The sequence below is a fragment of the Silene latifolia genome, chromosome Y (genome assembly GCF_048544455.1).
Source record: "Silene latifolia isolate original U9 population chromosome Y, ASM4854445v1, whole genome shotgun sequence".
NCBI classification, from domain to species: domain Eukaryota; kingdom Viridiplantae; phylum Streptophyta; class Magnoliopsida; order Caryophyllales; family Caryophyllaceae; genus Silene; species Silene latifolia.
In genome coordinates, this window is record NC_133538.1 from 218,251,453 (window position 1) to 218,273,840 (window position 22,388).

At 42.1% G+C, this 22,388-nt stretch overlaps 1 pseudogene; it reads left to right on the forward strand.

Moving 5' to 3' along the window:
• The first annotated feature begins 959 nt into the window (after positions 1–959).
• On the forward strand, positions 960–2,254 carry LOC141630086 (uncharacterized; annotated as a pseudogene).
• Positions 2,255–22,388: the final 20,134 nt, after the last annotated feature.

Below are 22,388 nucleotides of genomic sequence, written 5' to 3' on the forward strand. Positions count from 1 at the left end.
ACATGGTCTATGGAAGAGGATAAAGTTTTAGCAAAGGCTTGGGTGATGATCTCCAACGATGGTAAAATCGGAAAAAATGAAAAGGATGGGAGTGTGAGAACGGTTTACCAGGCTAAGGGTCGTTGGCATAGGTGTAGTGCTGATGTCAACGAGTTTAATGAGATATACACTCGGGTTCATAATGAGTATCATAGCGGATGGTTTGATGATCAACTCAAAGAAGCAACAATTGAAGAATGGAATAAGGTTAAGAAACGTAAGTTCCAATACATGCATATTTGGAATATAACTAGTGAGAATGCTAAGTAGAATGCGGCAAAAGAAGGGGAGGAACATTCGGGTTCTAAACGATCATCGTCTAGCATGGAGGGACAATCTTCTGCTACTCGCCCTATGGGTACAAAAGCGGCGAAGGCAAGAAAAAAAAATAAGGAAAAGGAGGAACGTGACCAATTTAGCGAGAATTTCTCTATGTACAAGGAACTTCAACAAGAAAGGATCAAAGCCATAAAAGAGTTAAACGAGAACCTAAAAAATCGTTCAATGGCGCAAGATCTAGAGTTGCTAAATACCGATATTACCAACTATACGGATGAAGCTAAAGTGGTTCATCGCAAAATGTGTGCCGAAATCAAAGCTAAATGGAATGTGTAGTATCTACAAAGTTATTTTATTTTTTCGTTGTTATAGTAGTTAATTTAAAATAATTGTTTTTTTTCAGTAATTCTAATAATGTATTTTTTTTATTTCGTGTTAATTTAAAATAAAATTGTTTTTTTTTGGTACTTCTAATGTAGTTTTTATAAAACTAGCCGTTATATGATAACCGTTATAAAACTAGCCGTTATAAAACTAGCCGTTATAAAATTAGTCTATTTATATGGATACTAAAGTATGAATTTTGCTCACAACTAATTCATTTTTTTCTATCCCGCACAAATGTTTCTATCCCGCACAAAATGTCTCTTACTAAAAACAATAATGATGACAATTTAGAAGAAATTGCCATCGGATTTCTAATTGATGAGCTAAACGATGATATGGATGATCAAATATTTGAAATGTTAATGGAACAACAAAGGCAAGCATTAAGCCTCACGAGACAACATATCTTTCGTGATCGCATAGATGCTTACAATCGCCTCTTCAATGATTATTTTGCTAACAACCCTCTTTATCCCGCACAAATGTTTCGTCGGAGATTCCGCATGTAGAAGGATTTATTCCTTCGTATTGTTCAAGCTTTGTCAAATCATTCTGAGTTTTTCCAACTAAGGTATGATTCATGGCGCAAAACTGGACACACTCCAATTCAAAAATGTACTGCTGCTATTCGACAACTTGCTTATGGATGTCCACCAGATACTTGTGACGACTATATAAAATCGGTGAGACAGCTGCAAGAGAGTGCCTGGTTTATTTTTGTCATGGGATTGTAGAAATTTTTTGCCCCCGTTATCTTTGGAGGCTAGCTTCTGCAGACGTTGAACGTTTACTTGAAATGCATAATCAGCGCCATGGGTTCCCAGGTATGTTAGGTAGTCTTGATTGTATGCATTGGCAGTGGAGGGCATGCCCAGTTGCATGGCATGGACAGTTTACTCGTGGCGGTCAAGGAGTTCCTACAATTATGCTTGAAGCGGTTGCTTCATATGATTTATGGATATGGCACGCATTTTTCGGGGTTGCAGGAGCCAACAATGATGTAAATGTTTTACGACAGTCGCCGTTGTTCAATGATGTAGTAAGAGGTTATGCTCCAGAGATACATTTTACTGTTAATGAAACTGAATATACCAAGGAGTACTATCTCGTTGATGGTATATATCCCGAGTGGGCTACCTTTGTGAAGAGTTTTCCAACCCCCTTAGATCCAAAGAGAAAACTATTTAAGAAAATGTAGGAAGCGGCAAGAAAAGATGTGGAACGAGCATTTGGAGTTTTGCAAGCTCGTTGGGCAATAGTGCGCAATGCAACAAGATTTTGGGATAAGGGAAGTTTGAGGAATATAATGTATGCTTGCATAATAATGCATAACATGATTGTTGAAGATGAAGGGGATCAAGTTACAAACTTTAATCCTGTTATTTATGAAAGTCCTTCTATTACATACAGTCAAGGATATATTGAAGAATTTCGGACTACGCTTCAAAGACGCGCGAAGGTTCGTGATCGTGAAACTCATCACCAACTTAAAGCGGATTTGGTTGAGCATATTTGGCAAAGGTTTGGAGGAATAGTTGAGATAAATTAATTAGATTTCAAATATTTGTTAATTTCATATGTGTTATGTTATTTTAAGTTCCATTTTATTTTCTTGTTTATTTTTTAAGTTTCGTTTTTATTAGGTTGCCATGTATTTTAAAATTATAAAAATGTAACTTTCCTTTTTTAATCACGTAACTTATTAAAATTTATATCGCTATTAAAATATGATTAAACTTAAAAAAAAAAAAAAAATTGGCCCAAATTCAAAATAAAGTAAATTGTTGAATAAATCTAATGATAAATTAAGTTTAAAAAAAAATACACAAATAAAATATAGATTGTAAAATAAACCATAAAACAATAAACTAAAATTGATAATTAAATAGTGTGGCCCATTCAAGAACTTTATTTAAAGTTCTGCCATTGTGACAAAAGGTTCTTAATTCTTGAGATTGCCAAAATATGACATGGCAAAGGAAGAACTTTATAAAAAGTTCTTCCATTGCACATGCTCTTAGATGGAAAAAAACCCTAAAATAAATAATGTTAAATGGTTCCTCACATTTTACAAAGTTATATTTACTGGTTGTACATTTTCCAATATTTACAAACTTGGTTCTTATTTTAGAACCTAGTTCTTAAAAATAAGAACCAACTTTTAAATGCAATAGAAGAACTTTTAAAATAAAGTTCTTGGCAACAACCCCAATGCTAAGAACTACTATTGCTATTGCTCTTAGTGAATAGGAGGGAGTACCAAATTGATTTAATTTCATATTTTCCCAAAAATTATGTTGAAAGGATACACCATATTGTCTATAAAAACGCAAAGTATTATAGAATAAGACGTCTCACACCATGAGACGACCCATTTTTATAAATGAATTATTCATCTAATGTTAAAAATGAGTTATGTTTTTACATAATGGGATCGTCTTACTGTTTAAGACTGTCTCACATAATAAATAGATACTTTCTCCGTCCCGGTCAATAGTTATCTATTTCCATTTTGGGGGTGTATCATTGAATTGTTCTCTATTTCCATTTTTGGCAACCTTTTGTGGATCACAATTCATTGCATGTGGGGTTAGGTGGTTTGTGTAGTTCAAATTCATTCATACTTCTTTCCTTAATCTTTGTGCCAAAAGCAATAGATAACAATTGACCGGGACGAAGGGAGTACAAAAAAAAGGAGAGCTGCTTTTTATCGCCCGTGTTTTACTTAGTATCACCCGAATTTGGCATTGACTTTCCAATTTTACCCTTATTTATCGGGTTTTTTTTGTCGCCCAAGTTTTATTAATTACGCATCCATCACATAATTATCTCCAAATTTTTTGAAATCCGAAATGTTTATCAGATAACTAAAACTATTTCAATCATAACCATCGATGATTTACACACAGAAAACGAGTTAAAACAAATGGGTTTGATTGATATACTCTATTAATTTTTTGATTAATACATGTTATTAATTTTTTTATTGCTACAATTTATTGGATTTACTATCCCAACAAATTATTGGATTTAAAATTTATGGTGTGTTTGGGAACCTAGAATTGGATTTGAATTCCGAAATTGAGACAGTTCAAGCGTTTGGGAGCCCCTAGAATTTGGAATTGGAATTGGACTCAATTCCCTATCAATTCCATCTTACTTAAAATTTGGCACTCTCAAATTCCTACCATGTAGGAGTTGTTTCAATTCCATCACTACTTGATTACGGTTTTTTGTGATGCAAGTTTCATCGCAATTTTTTTTATTTATGATTTTTTTTAATTGTCGTCACAAGATTTATTTTTTCCTAATAAAAAACTAAAAAAAAAAAAATTTGGTGACTTCGACCCATACGTGACCAGCCCAATTCCAATTTCATGAGTTCCCAAACGCCAATGAGAAATTGAAATCCGGAATCGAATTCTATGTGATTTCCAAACGAATTTTTGGAATTGGATTTGGAATTGAAGTCAAACATTTTGATTTCTACAATCAATACATATATATAAAGCAGGAACTTTTCAAGCGATATTAGGGAGCCAACTTTTTTAGAATTCCTATATATAAAATAATTTTTATATAAAATTATATCATTATCCTAATAAGTGTAGATCTAACTTTTTCTTCTTAATAAATTATGAGAAAATTATCCTAATCGAAGTATATCTAATAATTTATGAGAAAATAATCCTAATAGGAGTAAATTTAATAATTTATTGAGAAAAATAATACTAATAGAAGTGGATCTAAAAATTTATCGATTATTCTTTACTAAAACAATAATAGAAAAATAACTTTATAATGAATATTTATCTTAGAAATATCTATAACGCAAAAAAAAGTTATATAATAAACGTATAAAAGTGTTAAAATTGTATATTTTATAAACATACAATTACTCTTTGTGAGAAAAAAAAAAAAAGAAAAGAGATTCTAATTTATTACAAATATAAAATAATATTGTCAAAAATCTAAGTTGTTCGATTTTAAATTCTTAGTGAAACTCGTGTAGTAACAAAGATAGTTTTATTTTAAAACCTATTTGAATATTTAGAAGATTTAAAAACAAAAGATTCGAGTTGTTAATTATAACCAAATCCGTAATTATCTTACAAAATCTTAGGAAAAAGCTGATTTATTATTTAAAAAAAAATACTTCAAGAAAAAGTAACATGTCATTATAGGAAAAAGAAGTAAACAATGACATTTACTTAGCATTTAGCTTTTACAATGGCAGTAGAAGGTGAAAAATTTCTACAATGACAATAATAGAAATAAACAACTTCAACGATGATATGAAATAGTTTTAACTCTAACTTTCTATAACGTATCAAATGTGTATGATCAGATTACCAATAAAAAAAAAAGTCTAACTATGTTGAAAATTGGAGCAAACAAAACTTTGTAGTTGATTTAGTTGAATATTGATGAATCATCAATCCCTTTAACATAAAAGGTAGTTGTATGACATCCAAAGACACGGTTGTATGTAGTTACCTATTTTTATTGTTGTACACACCACCGGTTTTTAGTTAATATAAAACGTTATTGCCTAAACTGTGGTTTAATTCCCCCAAAATAAACACGTGATAACTGAGGCTGGTCTTGCAAATTAGATTAACCTACAACATCTACCAATACATTCTAGCATGTAAGCATATGACGGTGTAAAAGCTGAATTGTGGTATGTAAAACAACATATATCAATTATATGTGTTCCGGGTGTAATTCCGGAGCAGGATTTGTTACCACGTAAGCTTGGTGAATGATGTCTTTGCTCGTCTCTTCCTCTCGGTCTCTCCTGTAAAGATGAACAAACTGAGGGCTCGGCTTGGTACCGAGCGTACTCACTCCGACGCTCAAGTCAGTAAACTTAAAGAGATTAAGTTGTGTGTTCCTTGGCAAAGTATATTGTAGAGAGATAAGGGAGTTTATACCAGATTAATAGTGAGTTTATGGATGAATTGTGGATTAATGGATCGTTTTCTCAATGGGGATTGAGGAGTATTTATAGACTTTCACCTTTTGTCACGTAGTGGCCAAGTGGCAGAGCAGGTCGAAAGACTATTCTACCCTCGGCCGCGGGACCCATGGCAGGCCGGCTGGCCTGGTTGACTCCATGCCGAGGGGACTTGGATGTGAGTACACGGATATGTCTCCCGGCTGGCTAGTTGCCTAGCCGAGACCCATGTGACAGGCCGACAGGCTGCGTCGGTTAGGCTGTCTAATACGTTGACTTGCTGTCTTTTGGCTTTGACCTTGCTCAATGTGTTGACTCGGTCAGCGGGTGCAGAATATGCCCCATCAATTTGCCCCCAGCGTAGTCTATGCCGTGGTATGGACCTTCGATGAGTGTTGAGCGTATTCTGCGCAAGTTGTATTTCTTCCCCGGCTTCTTCTTCCTCGGATTGGTTCTGTTCAGGCCGTACCATATCCCCCCTCCACATGGATGTGTAATGGACATCCTATGTGGAAAAGAAAATGGCGCTGGCTGAGACCAAGGTTGAGAGTGCCGTTTGTACTTTTGATTGCCCCCGGCCGGTGGTGTCTTTGCTTTGTTGATTAGCTGGCCGTTAGCAAGTAATACCAAGGAGCGTGTTGAAGAAGATTTGTAACTGTATGTCGATTGACATTCCATGGCTGCATGCTTGACACGTGGCTTGGCATTGATTGGTCGATGTTTCATGGGCTTTGCCCTGATTGGTCCGCTTCATGGGCTTTGCTCTATAAATAGAGCAGTGTGCCCCGTTTTTTGGCCATCAAACTTCATTTTCTCAAAAAAAATTTCCTCTCTCTTAGTTTTTTCGAAGAAACTCCTCTCTAGTCTTCAAAGCGTTACTCGGCGTAGCACTTTTCCAAGGTAAACAAACAAATTTTTCCAACTTTTAATTGTCAAGTTTTTGTTGTCATTATGTCTTCTGCGAATGCTCAACCCAGTACCTCTGCGCCGGGGGGCGAACCGTCGCATCCTGATGAAGAGGAGGCACTGGTTGTCACCCCGATAGGGTTTGGGGGTCCCAAGTCGCCTTCCCCTGAAATTGATCCTCAATTTTTGGAGGGTTTTGATGATGACGATGATGAGGCGACCCCTTCTGTCGTAAAGAGGCCACTTATTTCATGGCACGGTGATGCCTGCTCGATTAGTCCTGATCGTGCCTAGACGAATAAGTTCGCTAGCTGCTCCGGTTCTGATCTTTTCGAAGACCATTACTCCTTCGGCAGGGGGTATAAAATTGTTATCCCTGAGGAGGGTCAGGCCGTCTGTTGCCCTCCCGGGGGTTGTATCGGCGTGTATATCAGACACCTGGAGTATGGGCTCCGGTTTCCTCTTAATGAATACGTCGTGGCCATTATTAAAGCCATGAATGTCGTCGTGGCTCAACTGCATCCGTTGGCCATCAGGACGATTATTGGCTTTGTATGGTTATGTCTTTTTAAGGGGGAGGCCCCAACGGAGAACCTCTTCCGCCGGCTCCACCATCTTAAGCAGACTACCCTGGGCGGCCCGGGGTGGTACAACATACAGACCGAGCCGGGCTTCGTCACCGTTTCCAAGCTGACGTCTTACAAGGACTGGAAGGGGCGGTGGGTATACGTTGAGGTTTCGGAGGACTACTCGCTGCCCCGGTCCTTTCAGAGCCGCGTCAATTTGCAGCGTGAGAATCAAGGGGAGCATGACAAATATGTCTCCCGGAGTAAGCTTAAGATGGACGCCGGCAGGGTCTATCTTAATGAGGATGAGACGCGGGCAATGAGGCTGTTTGAGGCTGAGAAGGATGGCACGCCAAAGGGATGGATGCCTCCGACGCAGATCGTTCTTCAGGATGAGCTGCTTTGCCGCGTCGGCCTCATACCGGCCCTCGAACAGGGTGAGTGGGGTCGGTGTGAGGCCCACCCTTGCTTTTTATGCTTCTGTGTTTGAACCTTGTTTTATTTCTTTTGCTTGACTCCTGCTTCGTTTCTTTTGCTGACCGATTTGGCCCGGAACTGCCTGTCTCCGTCCTCAAGAGGTTGGGACTTGACGAGAACGGGAGAGTTGTTGAGCTCCATCACAAGGCCCTGCCACGTGATCGCAGACCGGCTCCTCACGAACTTATGGAGCAGCAGTTGAAGGCACTGGATGTGACGGCGGCTCAGGCGCAGATTGCCGGTAACGTGCCGCGCCGGAAACCAAAGACAACGTCTACGGCGGCAACGGCGTCAACCCCAGCTCAATCTGCAATCCCCGTTGTCCAAAAGGAGCAGGTGGTCGTTGACGTTGAAAAGGAGGTCGCCGTTGTGGAGGGTCCTCCTCCTTCAAATAAGAGAAAAGAGGCAATGCCTGCCGCCGCTGCTGTTACCGATGCCCGGAAAGAAAAGGGGCCAGTCGGCCCTCTGTCTAAGAAGGTCAGGACCGGTACGGATCTAACCCAGGGCTCGGATTTAGCGGGCTCTTTAGGCATTCCCGATGACGAAGCTCTACGATATGTCAATGAATGTTGACATGGATGCTTTGTCTCGAATTTTTGTAGATCAACCGCCGCCGGTCCGGTCCCATGAACGGCAATTGGAGAAGCGGCCTGTGCAGACGGGCAATCAAAATGTCACCGTCGACTCCTCATCCCTGAAGGTTTCCCCCGCTTAGATTGCGGCGGAGGGTGCAAGGTTGTCCAAGAGGCTGGCGAAGTGGACTGACATAGCCGGCGCTCACATTATGGAGCAAGAAAAGCTCATGGCTGAGGCAGCTCCTTTTGGGGCTGGTGTCCTCTACAGTTAGTGCAATAACATTTAAATCTGTAAAAGGATCAAAGGGTATACTTTTGTATTATTATCAGTTGGTCCACGTTTATCAATAACGGTTGGCTTGCTAGATAAGTTTGACGTTATTGTCATACTGATGGCGGTGATCAACTGGTCCCTAAAAGTCACACCTATAGGATACGTTTGAGAGATGTGGCGGTATGAAAATACAGTCATGTTGATGCCTAATTTGACTAAGCAGTTAGTCGGAGTCTTTGACTAATAATTAGTCAAACGCGATGTTGAGATAATTATTTAATACGGATTAAATAATAATGGCTAAGATGAATTAAGCGGTTAATTCGTAAATTGAATATAAACGATTATATTTAATTAATATATATTGAATCAAATATACAATATTGTCTTTGTCGGACAAGTATTAATATGTCGACTAATCAATGTTACTAGTCGCTATTTTAATAACCGATAACCGATGACGATTTATAATAAAACCCGTCATATACATTTTAGCGAAACAAGTCGGACCACGAGTTGAATAAGGAGAAAGTGGAAAGCCCACTTCCTCCCCATGCATACCCACGGCCGAACCCATGAGAACAAAAGGAGAGTTTTCTCTCCTTTTGACCTAACTCATTCATTTGAAAGAAAATTAGGTTTTTGAGAGCATTCTTCTCTGAAAAAACCTAGATCTCACATCTAGCAAAATTCACACAAAGCTCTCTCAATATTGCAAGGCAATTAGAGAGCAATTCTAGCACAAGGGGCATAGTCTCAAACGATCTTGGGTGCAACGATTAGGAGGAAATCTACTTTGATTAATGTCTTAGGCCGAATTCACAAGGACCCAAGGTTTATTCTTGTTCTTTATCGTTTCTCTATTGTTTTTCGTTTATGACCATAAATCGCATGTTAAACTTACGTTATAGTCCTAATATTTAAGGGTTTTATACGGATATTACCCCACAAGTGGTATCAGAGCGAGGCCACGTAAATTTTTCATTGTGATTTTTATAAAACGTTTTTGAAACGATGATTTTTGTCTAGAAAACCGTGCGGCCAAATGATATTGCGGCTGTTTTAAATTTTTTTTAACACGGTTGTTGTTTTTTTGAAAACCGTGACAAACAGTTACCGTCTAATCAGACGATGTTTTGTTTTCAAGTTGTTCTTTGCATATTGTTATTTTAAACGATAATTATTGCAATATGTTAAAGTTATATCAATTGTAGTTTCAATTCTATACGGATTAGGTTAAATTGCAATTGGTTTTATCAAATCGATCTTTGATGATTGTTGATGCTCACGTTTTTTTTGAGCTGCTGGATTTTTTTTTGCTGCACTGTTCACGGTTCAGCCGTGAAGAAAAAAAAATAAAAAAAAAAAATTTTTTCGTGTTTCAATTTTTTTTTTTGGCCATAACATATGCATAATACGGATTTTATGCATTCGCTTGATAGTGAAACGGTTCACTCACGTACCATTTAGTTATTTTAAAGCGATTTAAAGTAACGGATTATCATAGATTAAAATTAAGTTGATTAAAGCGGTTTTATCACATAATTTTAATCATTAAAGGTGGTTTGGATAAATTTAACATAATTACAGAATTATGTCACGAATAAATTTTATTTTAGTTGATGCATTTTTATTTATCGTTATTTTGAATGCCTTGAATGTTTTATTACGTATTTAATTTTACAAACGGTTGTAACTTAGTGTGGCCTTAGTAGAACGTGTTACCGTAATGATGGAAAACGGTCTTGGTTGTATTTTGAGAACTCGCATCTCCGTTTTGTTTTTTTTGTAATTACAGTTTTAATTTAGAATGTAAATAGGTTTATATTTTGTAAATTTTAAATTGTAATTTTGAGAAGACCAAAGATGGAGATCGGATGCTCACTCCCGCTGCATGGACAAAGATGGAACATCAAGACAAGCTTCTCGGGTCCAACGGTGGATTCCAAAGTTGTATTATGTTCTTTTTACTAGGATAGGCCACACTAGGACTTTTTATTTACGTTTTGCATTCTTTTATTTATTTTATCGTAACGATAGTTTGCATCATATTCCGCCTAAAACCAAACCACCTAATAATTGCATGAAAACTGACTCATATAGAGGTCACGCGTTAGTTTTCTTTGATATACAGATATCACACGTTTTTATAAGCCATCACCTAAATTAATTCATTCACGCAATGCTAGTTTTTCGTTCACTTAAAATGAATTAAAACTAAGTTGATGGGATCTTCCTCGTATAACCAAAAATTGAGAATAGTCTTTATAGGTCAAACTCCAACGAATCCCTTCTTCGTCGGTAGGTATAATATGACCCCTTCTACGTCGGGTAAGTTGGAACTGATTGACCTATTTTATCTCAACACTATGGTCACTCGTACGATCCTGTGATTATGGTGGACTATAGATAGGATTTACGGAAATCTATCGACCAAGAGTTCTAACGATAGAACTAGCTAAACAGTTGGCTTATCAATTTACAGAAATTGAGTCTTGGGATCACTTGTATTATTCTTGAGGGAGATCAATTATGCAAGTGCAATGAGTCTACACGATTAAAATGAATTTTAAATAGACTTAAATCACCTCGATGAGTTGCTTATTTCGTTTTGTTTTTCCTTTTTTTTTGGTGTAGATCACGATAACTTAAACTCGCTAATAACAAAATGGCTGGCCGTCTTGACGACCCAATGCCAAGTGCCACATTGGACCGTGAGTCCCGGCTTCGGATCTTCATGAATCAGATGAATCGGTCTACTCGATCGAAGAATGATGGATCAAACTTCGTGGTCGGGAGGCGGCATAACGGAATGCTGCCGCGCCGACGGAAGCTCAAATATCCGATGAGCCCATCCGTCAAACCCAGGCCTCACGGCTGGAGCTAACGAGATCGCCAAGTATAACGATTTCGTCATGGAAGCGGGTGCGATTAAAAACGTACTCATTTTTGCAATGGAATCCAATTTGCAGAAACGCTTCATAGCCCAAGGTGCAAACAAGATTTTCACCACGCTCACTAAGGAATTCTCGAAAGCACCGAGAATCGTGACCTATGAGCATACCACTCGCTTCTTTGATGCGAAACTCCGAAAGGGCCAACGGTTAGCCCACACATTCTCAAAGCATGATTGAGAATGTCGAGAGATCGGAGGCGCTTGATTGTAAAATCAGCGAGAACATCGTGATTGACCGCATACTTCATTCACTCCACGATGGTTTTGCGCTCTTTAGAGCGAATTACTATATGAATGATTTGAAGAAAAGTCCTCATGAACTAAACTCCCTACTCGTACAGACTGAGAAGGATATGAAGTTTAGTGGGAGCTTGAAACAGGACGTTCTCGTTGTGTCAAACAAGGGCAAGGGTAAGGGCAAAGCTCAGGCAGACCTAGCGGTAGGCAAACCGAAGTTTAAGAAGTCAGGATCAGGTAAGAGTGAGCTGGTGAGTCGAGCACCTCATCAGGTGCGACAAAGAGCAAGACCGAAAACATGGAATGCCATCATTGCCACAAGACTGGGCATTGGAGGCGTACATTTCCTGTTTACCATGAGGACATAAAAGCAGGTCGCGTTAAACCTGTTGGTATGTCTTCTTCCTCTTCTACTTTTATTCATATGATTGAGATTAACCACGCAAGTTACGGAACTTGGGTACTAGATACTGGTTGTGGTTCTCATCTGTGTAATCATGTGCAGGGGCTCCGAAACATCGAACCCCTCATAAAGGGTGAGGTGGACCTGCGTGTCGGGAATGGAGCACGAGTGGCTGCCGTCTCGAGGGGAACATACGTGATCCAGCTTTCTAGCGGATTTGAGTTATTTTTATATAACTGCTATTATGTACCCAGTCTTTCTAAAAACATTATTTCAGTTTCTGCACTTGACAAACTTGGTTTTTCATTTGTAATAGAGAATAATACTTGCATTTTCTCATTACACGATATGATTTATGGCAAGGCAGTCTCCATGAACGGAATTTATATTTTAGATCAGACCACCGAAATATTGCACGTAATGAATAAAAAGTTAAAGGTTGGTGACAAAGATCAAACGTATCTATGGCACTGCCTTATGAGACACATTAATGAGAAACGCGTAAAACAGCTCATAAAGAATGGAGTTATCTCGGCCTTTGATTTTCAATCATTTGGCACGTGTGAATCATGTCTCATTGGCAAGATGACTCGGATTTCCTTCAAAGGTGTTGGAATGCGCGCTGCTGACCTATTAGGACTCATACATACGGATGTGTGTGGGCCTATGTCAATCACCGCACGAGAAGGCTATAGGTATTTCATCACTTTCACGGATGATTTAAGTAGATATGGCTATGTCTACTTAATGAAGCACAAAAGTGAATCCTTTGAGAAATTCAAGGAATACCAGAATCGGGTACAGAACCTACTGGGTAGAAAGATTAAAACACTGCGATCAGACCGTGGTGGCGAGTATCTTTCTCGCGAGTATCTTTCTCACGAGTTTGATCAACACCTCAAAGACTGTGGGATTGCCTTGCAGTTAACTCCACCTGGAACACCTCAGTTGAATGGTGTGTCCGAACGGAGAAATCGAACACTACTTGATATGGTTCGATCCATGATGAGTCACACCGTGTTGCCTGACTCATTGTGGGGTTATGCTCTTCTGTCAGCTGCTCTAATACTTAACCGAAGTCCGTCTAAAGCTGTTGACAAGACTCTATATGAACTATGGAAGGGAACGGTCCCTAGCTTGTCCTTTATATGGGTTTGGGGCTGCGAGGCTTATGTCAAGTGGAGACACGAGGATAAGCTCGGCCCGCGATCGGTCAAGACATACTTTATAGGTTATCCTAAAGGAACACTTGGTCATTACTTCTACTCGCCAACCGAACAACGTGTATTTGTTGCGGCAAGTGCGACATTCTTAGAGAAGGAATTTCTCGAGAATGCAAAGAGTAATAGAACCTTCGAACTGTCGGAGATTCCAGAACCAAATACCTAGCAACCATTGGAGGAACCAATTCCTTCAATCCCGGATGCGGTTAATATTCCTGAGGAACCTAGGAGGTCGGGAAGAGTCTCTATTCCTCCGGACAGATACATCGGTATGGTCGAGGAACATGACATAGATGACATTATACTCTTAACAAGTAGTGAACCCGCAACCTATAAAGGTGCCATGACTAGTTCTGACTCAAAGCTATGGCTTGAAGCCATGCAATCCGAGATGGACTCCATGTATGAGAACAACGTATGGGATCTTGTTGACTTGCCTGCTAAGGTTCGTCCCCTTCAATGCAAATGGCTTTACAAGATAAAGCATTCTGTGGAAGGTCAACAAGATATCTATAAAGCACGACTAGTTGCTAAAGGTTTCACCCAAGTGCCAGGTTTGCACTACGATGAAAATTTTGCACCCGTAGTCATGCTGCGTTCCACTCGGATTATCTTAGTGATTGCCGCTTTTCATGACTATGAAGTTTGGCAGATAGATGTGAAAACCGCCTTCTTAAACGGTTTTTTGGAGGAAGAGTTGTACATGGTACAACCCGAAGGTTTCATCGATCCTGAACATCCTAAGAAAGTATGCAAGCTTAAGCGTTCCATTTATGGACTTAAGCAAGCTTCTAGGAGTTGGAATCATCGTTTCGACCAAGTGATAAAAGAAAATGGATTTACTCGATCGGTCGAGGAACCATGTCTATATATCAAGTCGAGTGGGAGCAAGATTGTCTTCCTAATATTGTATGTCGATGACATACTCCTGATTGGGAATGATATACCTCTCTTAACTTCGGTAAAAGTATGGTTGAAGAACCATTTCCAGATGAAATATCTGGGTGAGGCACAAAGAATTTTGAGCATCCGTATCTATCGAGATAGATCACGTCGGATATTATCTCTCAGTCAGGAGTCTTATATAGACAAGATACTAGAGAGATTCAGCATGACTAACTCCAAAAAGGGGTTTCTTCCTATGGCTCCAGGGGTACATTTGAGCAAGTCTCAGGCACCAGAGACACCGGAAGAGAAAGAGCGCATGACACGGATTCCTTATGCCTCGGCTATAGGATCAATCATGTATGCCATGATATGCACACGTCCGGACGTAGCATATGCATTGAGTATGACAAGTCGATTCCAACAGCATCCAGGTGAATCACATTGGATGGCTGTCAAGAACATTCTTAAGTACCTATGGAGGACTAAAGATTGGCATTGACTTATGGAGGCGAACAAAAGCTATGCGCGAACCGATTCTGTGCAGATGCTAGCTTCCAAACGGATCGAGATGACTCGAAATCTCACTCTGGATTCGTTTTTACTCTTAATGGGGTGCGATCGGATGGAAGAGTTCCAAACAAAGTGTTACAAAGAGATTCTACGACCGAGTCCGAGTACTATGCCGCGTCCGAAGGCGCAAAGGAAGCGATATGGATTCGTCAATTCTTACAAGGACTATCTGTAGTGCCTAGTTCGAATGACCCGATCACCATCTATTGCGACAATAGAGGTGCCATCTTCCAAGCTAAGGAGCCTAAGTCTAGCAACAAGTCTAGACATGTACAACGGAAAGCTCATCTAATCCGAGATTACGTGGAGCAAAAGGAGGTAGTGATAGAAAAGATTGCTACAGATGATAACATAGCAGATCCTCTCACTAAACCATTACGACAAGATAAGCATGAAGGGCATGTTAATTCCATGGGAATTAAACGTGTTCTGAGTTGTAGTACTCTTTTATGGATTAGATTCATTCTCTTTTGTACTCTATACGACATCATCGTTTTGATATTTATATATTTTGTTTTTCATGTGGATTTGTACGACAATTTTGAACACCACAAAGTGAACTGAACAAACATTATATTTTTGGTCCTTAATTGCCCACGTGAGCTGATAACTCTGGCAATTATTTTGTGACGTTGGTTGATGGTGGGTTCAACGAACCATAAGTCAAAAGGTTGGTGACCAATCACGAGGCGAGTTATACGGATATCTCGTAGGACACAATTGTGACATCGACATGGAGTCCTAAATGTTTTATAACATTCGGTGCCAGGTCGTGGATCGGACCTCCATGGTGATCCTAAGAGTCGATTCTTTTGACTATCGTTGTCTCTTGAGACTAAGGCGATTTTGGGTGACTTTGGTTTCTTTCTCACGGTCATCCGTAACAGGGGGCCAAGTAGATTTTTTTCTGGGTCATTTCATGCTTGCTTAGATCGGAAGGAGTCGAGTTGAAGGAAATATTCAGCCTTTATCGGGTACTCGATATTTCTCGGGGCCTCTCGAGGAGTCAGAATCGAAATGCATGGCCATGCTCGAATACGAATTCGTTTTATCAGTTAAGTTACTCTATAGTCGGGGAAACCACTCTTGATACAGATCGATTGTAAAATACGACCTTTGCGGATCCGGATCTGCAAATTGTTTTACATTGAGTGGGAGAAATTTTAAATGAATATGAGAATCGGTTATCGCACATACACTTGTACGAACAAGTGGGAGTTTGTTGGAGTCGTGTCCTCCAGTTAGTGCGGATAACGTTATTGCACATACACTTGTACGGACAAGTGGGAGCTTGTTGGGGCTGGTGTCCTCTACAGTTAGTGCAATAACATTTAAATCTCTAAAAGGATCAAAGGGTATACTTTTGTATTATTATCAGTTGGTCCACGTTTATCAATAACGGTTGGCTTGCTCGATAAGTTTGACGTTATTAGCATACTGATGGCGGTGATCAACTGGTCCCTAAAAGTCACACCTATAGGATACGTTTGAGAGATGTGACGGTATGAAAATACAGTCATGTTGATGCCCAATTTGACTAAGGAGTTAGTCGGAGTCTTTGACTAATAATTAGTCAAACGCGATGTTGAGATAATTATTTAATACGGATTAAATAATAATGGCTAAGACGAATTAAGCGGTTAATTCGTAAATTGAATATAAACGATTATATTTAATTAATGTATATTGAATCAATTATACAATATTGTCTTTGTCGGACAAGTATTAATATGTCGACTAATCCATGTTACTAGTCGATATTTTAATAACCGATAACCGATGACGATTTATAATAAAACCCGTCATATACATTTTAGCGAAACAAGTCGGACCACGAGTTGAATAAGTAGAAAGTGGAAAGCCCACTTCCTCCCCATGCATACCCACGGCCGAACCCATGAGAACAAAAGGAGAGTTTTCTCTCCTTTTGACCTAACTCATTCATTTGAAAGAAAATTAAGTTTTTGAGAGCATTCTTCTCTGAAAAACCTAGATCTCACATCTAGCAAAATTCATACAAAGCTCTCTCAATATTGCAAGGCAATTAGAGAGCAATTCTAGCACAAGGGGCATAGTCTCAAACGATCTTGGGTGCAACGATTAGGAGGAAATCTACTTTGATTTCTGTCTTAGGCCGAATTCAAGGACCCGAGGTTGATTCTTGTTCTTTATCGTTTCTCTATTGTTTTTCGTTTATGACCATAAATCGCATGTTAAACTTACGTTATAGTCCTAATATTTAAGGGTTTTATACGGATATTACCCCACAGCTCCTGCGCTCGAACGGCTTAGGCTTGAGCTTGCTGCTTCTAAGCAAGAGGCCGAGAAGGCGAAGAAGGACTTCGTCGCCACCATGGAGAACCTCCTCACTCAGCGAAAGCTTAAGGAGGAAGCTGAGAAGCGGGTCCTAGCCGAGAGAGCCAAGGTTGAGGCTGCGTTGGCTGACGCCGCTAAGCTGCGGGAGGAGAGAGAGAAGCTTTAGGGCGGTTACGATGCTATGGTTTAGCAGAGGGGAAAATGGAAGTCCCTGCATCTGACCGAGGCGAAGGAGCACAGGAACACAAAGGCCATCCTTGCTCAGAGGGAGAAGGACATTGAGACGCTCCAAACTGTCATCATCCCTGACATGTGTGCCCAGTACAGGGACCAGGCCGAAGATGCTACCAGGGATGTAATTAAAGAGCTCTTTCCTGAAGGCCCCTTCTCGTGGAAAGATTTTGACCGGCTTCTTGATGAGAAGGCGGCTGCTGCGGAGGCAAAGGCGGCGGAGAAGGCAAAGGAGGCGAAGGCCGCTGAGGAGGCTGAGGCCAAGGCGGCCCATGCTGAAAAGGTGAAGGCGGCCGAGGAGGAAGCGAGAGGGCAAAGGCGGTGAAGGCGCCAAGTCGGCTTCTCGGGTCGCCCATCGATGGTGATCTTTATTCTGCTGCGGTGGTGGTGAGCAGAACCAAGCATAGGGAGACGGCGGTCGTCACCGATTCACCCGCCCTTCGATGCCACTTGACTATTCGGGGCCAACTATTGAGCATTTCCTCCCTGCCATCCTTTTGGCGCTTCAAGTCTTATGTCTGTAACCTTTTGTTGTACTTTTAGTTTTTGTTAAACTTTTGGTAGGTTGTGTTTAGGCTATCCCTATGGGGACGGCCGTCGACTTTGTTTTGCCTCATCCTGTAAACATTTTTAATAAAGTTTGTTTATTTTGCCTCCATTAAGTTGTCTTCTTACGTTTCAACATATTGAGTGCTTTTTCGTTTTTACTTCCGGCTTGGCCGAGGCAGTTAGAAGGCGCATCTCAATTGTACTTAAACGTTTAAACATGTTGGCATGTCGGTCGCTTCCTCCACCACCCCCGGTCTTAGCCGAGGCGGTCAGATTTGCGCTTCCCAACCACCGTTGTGAACATATTAGCGTATCGGTCGTTGTGTCCCCGTCGCCCCCGGTTTTGGCCGTGGTAAAACGAGGTTACGGCTCGACAGCGTTCGTATCTGTAGACATATTGATCGCTTCCTCTGCCGGGCCTTCGGTTGGCCGAGGCGGCTAGATTTGCGTCTCAACTGTACTTATACGTTCCTATTAGCGTATCGTTCGTTGTGTCCCCGTCACTTCCGGTTTTGGCCGAGGCAATCGAGGTTACGGCTTCGACAACGTTCGTATCTGTAGACATATTGATCGCTTCCTCTGCCGGGCCTTCGGTTGGCCGAGGCGGCTAGATTTGCGTCTCAACTGTACTTATACGTTCCTATTAGCGTATCGGTCGTTGTGTCCCCGTCACACCCGGCTTTGGCCGAGGCAATCGAGGTTACGGCTTCGACAGCGTTCGTATCTGTAGACATATTGATCGCTTCCTCTGCCGGGCCTTCGGTTGGCCGAGGTGGCTAGAATTGCGTCTGTTGTACTTATACGTTCCGAGCATGTTGGTCGCTTTCGCGAGTATCAACCGCATTTGGCGTGACTGCCCGGCTTTGGCCGTGGCGTCTATTCTGGCATGACTATGGAGGGGACAAGTATTCTGATGGAAAACTTGGATTATTCTTCATAAAGTGTAATCATGCGTTGGGGTGTCCACAACGGTCTCGGACACCTCCGCTACTATACAAAATATTTCCTTAAGTTGTCCGTGTTCCAGTGGCTCATCAAAGGAACACCCTCCATGTCCGTTAGCCGGTATGTCCCCGGCCTCATTTCTTCAACCACCTTGTAGGGTCCTTCCCAGTTGGCCGTCATTTTTCCATGGACGTTTCCTTTGTTTGTGGCGGCCGACTTTCTTAGGACTAGATCTCCTACTCTTAAGTCCCTTTTGTGGACCCTATGGTTGTATGCTCTTCTCATCCGGTTTTGATACACTGCTAAGTTGAGCCGTGCCGCGTCTCGACTTTCTTCGACCAGGTCTAGGGAGGCTCTCAGGCCTTCCTCATTTTCGACTGGGTCAAAGGTTTGCGTTCTGAATGTCGGCACCGATGCTTCAATTGGCAGGACGGCCTCAAACCCATAGACTAGGTGGAATGGACTGTACCCCGTTGCTTCTTTCTCCGTGGTTCGAAGTGACCACAGGACGCCGGGTAGTTCATCAGCCCATCTTCCCTTTAGATCTTTGACCTTCTTTTTTAGCCCGTTCAGGATTGTTTTATTAGCTGCTTCCGCCTGCCCGTTGCTCTGAGGGTGGCAGACGGAGGAGTATGCAAATTTGATTCCGAGCTCCTCCAACCAATTCATCACCATGTCGCTCCAAAACTCTCGGCCGTGGTCAAATACCATGACTTGGGGTAGCCCAAAACGAGTTATTACGTTCTCCCAAATCACTTTTCTTACGGCCGCCGTGGTCTTGGCAGGTACCGCGACAACCTCGACCCATTTGGTGAAGTAATCAACGGCGACAATTAGGTACTTTCTTCCTCCGGAGGCCGTCGGAAATGGCCCTAGTAAATCCATCCCCCACTGTGCAAATGGAAGGGGACTAACCACCGGTTGCAGGTCTCGGGAAGGAGCATGTATCACCGGAGCATGCATCTGACAATTCTTGCACTTCTTGGTCTTTGCTCTGGAATCCTCAAGCATGGTGGGCCAGAAGTAGCCGGCTCGGAGAGCTTTGTGGGCTAGCGTTCTTGCCCCCCATGTGATGTCCACAGATGCCTTCGTGAATCTCTGTCAATATGAGCTCGCGCGGTACTGGCCGACACATTTCAAAAGTGGTCTTATTACGGACCTTCTGTATAGTTCTCCTTCGAACACCAAGTACCTTACGGCGATCCTTTTTATCTTCTGAGAGAGACTGCGGTCCTCTGGTAACTCTTTTGTCAGTTTGTATTTCATTATCGGAGTCATCCACGTCGTCTCGGCTTCGATGTCGCCCACCATGCCGACGGTCTCAGTGATGTTTTTAGCATTCCTGATATCCACCAGCACAGTTCGACTGACATTCTTGATACTTGAACTGGTAAGTTTTGAGAGAGCATCGGCTCGGTTGTTCTCAGACCTGGGGATGCACTGTATTTGGAAAGATCTCAATTTTGCAGTGTCGGCTTTTACCCTTTCCAGGTATCTCACCATCCCGTCGTCTCGAGCCTCATACGCTCCTCTGATTTGATTAGCCACTAAGAGTGAATGTGTCTTCAACACAACATGCTCCGCCCCGGCAGCTCTAGCTAACTCGACTCCAGTTATCACCGCCTCATATTCGGATTCGTTATTTGAGGCCGAGAAGGTAAACTTCAAGGCATACTCAAACTCGTCCCCGTTAGGGCTGATGATAAGGATGCCGGCTCGAGTCAATTTTGCCGTGGAGGACTGTCGGTGTATACTTCCCACACAGGGATGTGATTCTTCTTGGTATGTGCACTCGGCTAGGAAGTCTGCAAGTGCTTGCCCCTTTATCGAAGGCCTTGGTTTGTCTTGAATGCCGGCTGGATAGCTCCACCGCCCATTTGATAAGTCTGCCTGATTTTTCGAATTTTTCTAAGGCTTTCTCCAATGGCCGGTCGGTTAAGACCGTCACGGAATGTGCGTCGAAGTAGGGTTTTAACTTCCTTGCGGCAACGACGACGGCGAAGGCCGCTTTTTCAATCAGTGGGTAATTTCTTTCGGCGGGTAGCAGTATATGGCTGATAAAGTAGATTGGGTGTTCTTTTGCTTGTTTCTTCTCGACGATTACAGACCGACCGTGGCGAGATAACAACTAAGTATAGATATAGCGTCTCCCCCGCGTCGGCTCGGACAGTGGTCGGGAGAGTTAGTAGGTGGGCTTTCGATTGTTTGAAAGCCGCACTGTTCCTCCCCTCAAAGAAAAGTCTTTATTCCCTTTTAGCACCATAAAGAACGAAGTGCTCTTGTCGGCCGACCGAGAGATGAAGCGAGCAAGAGCCGCCATCCTCCCGGTCAGTATCATAACCTCTTTTCGGTTTCTCGGTTCCGGCAGGTCTAGTATTGCTTGGACTTTCTCTGGATTGGCATCAATTCCCCTGGCACTGACAAGCACGCCGAGGAACTTGCCGGCCCGGACACCGAAGTTGCATTTCATTGGGTTGAGCTTCATCTTATATTTCCTTAGTGAACAAAATGTCTCGCTCAAGTCGGCCAAGTGCTCGCTGTCAGACTTGCTTTTTACAATAGCATCGTCGACGTAAGCCTCGATGTTTCGCCCTTTTTGATCTTGAAACACTTTGTCCACTAGCCTAGTGTAAGTTGCGCGGCGTTTTTCAAACCGAACGGCAGATCATTTTATACATGTATGTGCCGTGTATGGTGATGAATGCTCACTTAGGCATGTCTTCCTCGGCCATGAATACCTGATGGTACCCCGAGAAGGCGTCGAGCATGCTCAGCATAGTGTAGCCTGCCGTTGCGTCAATTAAACTATCTATTCGAGGCAAGGGATAACAATCTTTAGGGCATGCTTTATTAAGATTGGTAAAATCAACACACATCCTCCACGCCCCTGATGACTTCTTTACCATTACAACATTTGCTAGCCACTCAGGGTAAGTACAAGGCATGATAAAGCCTGCCTCTAATAGTTTATCTACCTCGGCCTTGATGGCCTCATCTTTCTCGGCCGAGGAGTTCCTCATCTTCTACTTGACAGGGCGAGCGGTGGAGAGTACGTTCAGCTTGTGAACGATCACCTCCCGGCTCACGCCTGGCATCTCGGCTACTGAGTATGCGAAGACATCTTTGTTCTTCCTCGGCAGGTCTAGGAGATCGGCTCGATTTGGCTCCGGCCGACACCGATAGTTACGGTGCGCCCTGGGTCAATTTCCACTTCCTCGGTCTCGGCTCCTTCGACCATGCCGACGTTGGTGTGCATTGGATCACCCTCCTGCTGTAAGGATGGGCTCTTCCCCTTCTCTGATTTCTTCGCCACTTTGAGGGATTGCATGTTGCACCCTCTGGCAGATACTTGGATATTGACAATTTCGTCTCTCTCGTCCTTTGAGACGAGCTTTTGTGCTTCCCCCCGGTCCGAGACGTACATCAATGTCAGGGCCCGGATGGACATCACAGCATCGACCTCGCTCAAAGTGACCCGGCCTATGAGGACATTGTAGGCGGACGAACCATCAATAACCACGAACTCTGACCAAACATTTTTGGCCGCGTCTCGCTTGGCCGAACATCACCAAGATCGATTGACCCTGGGGTACCAGGCCCCGGAGAA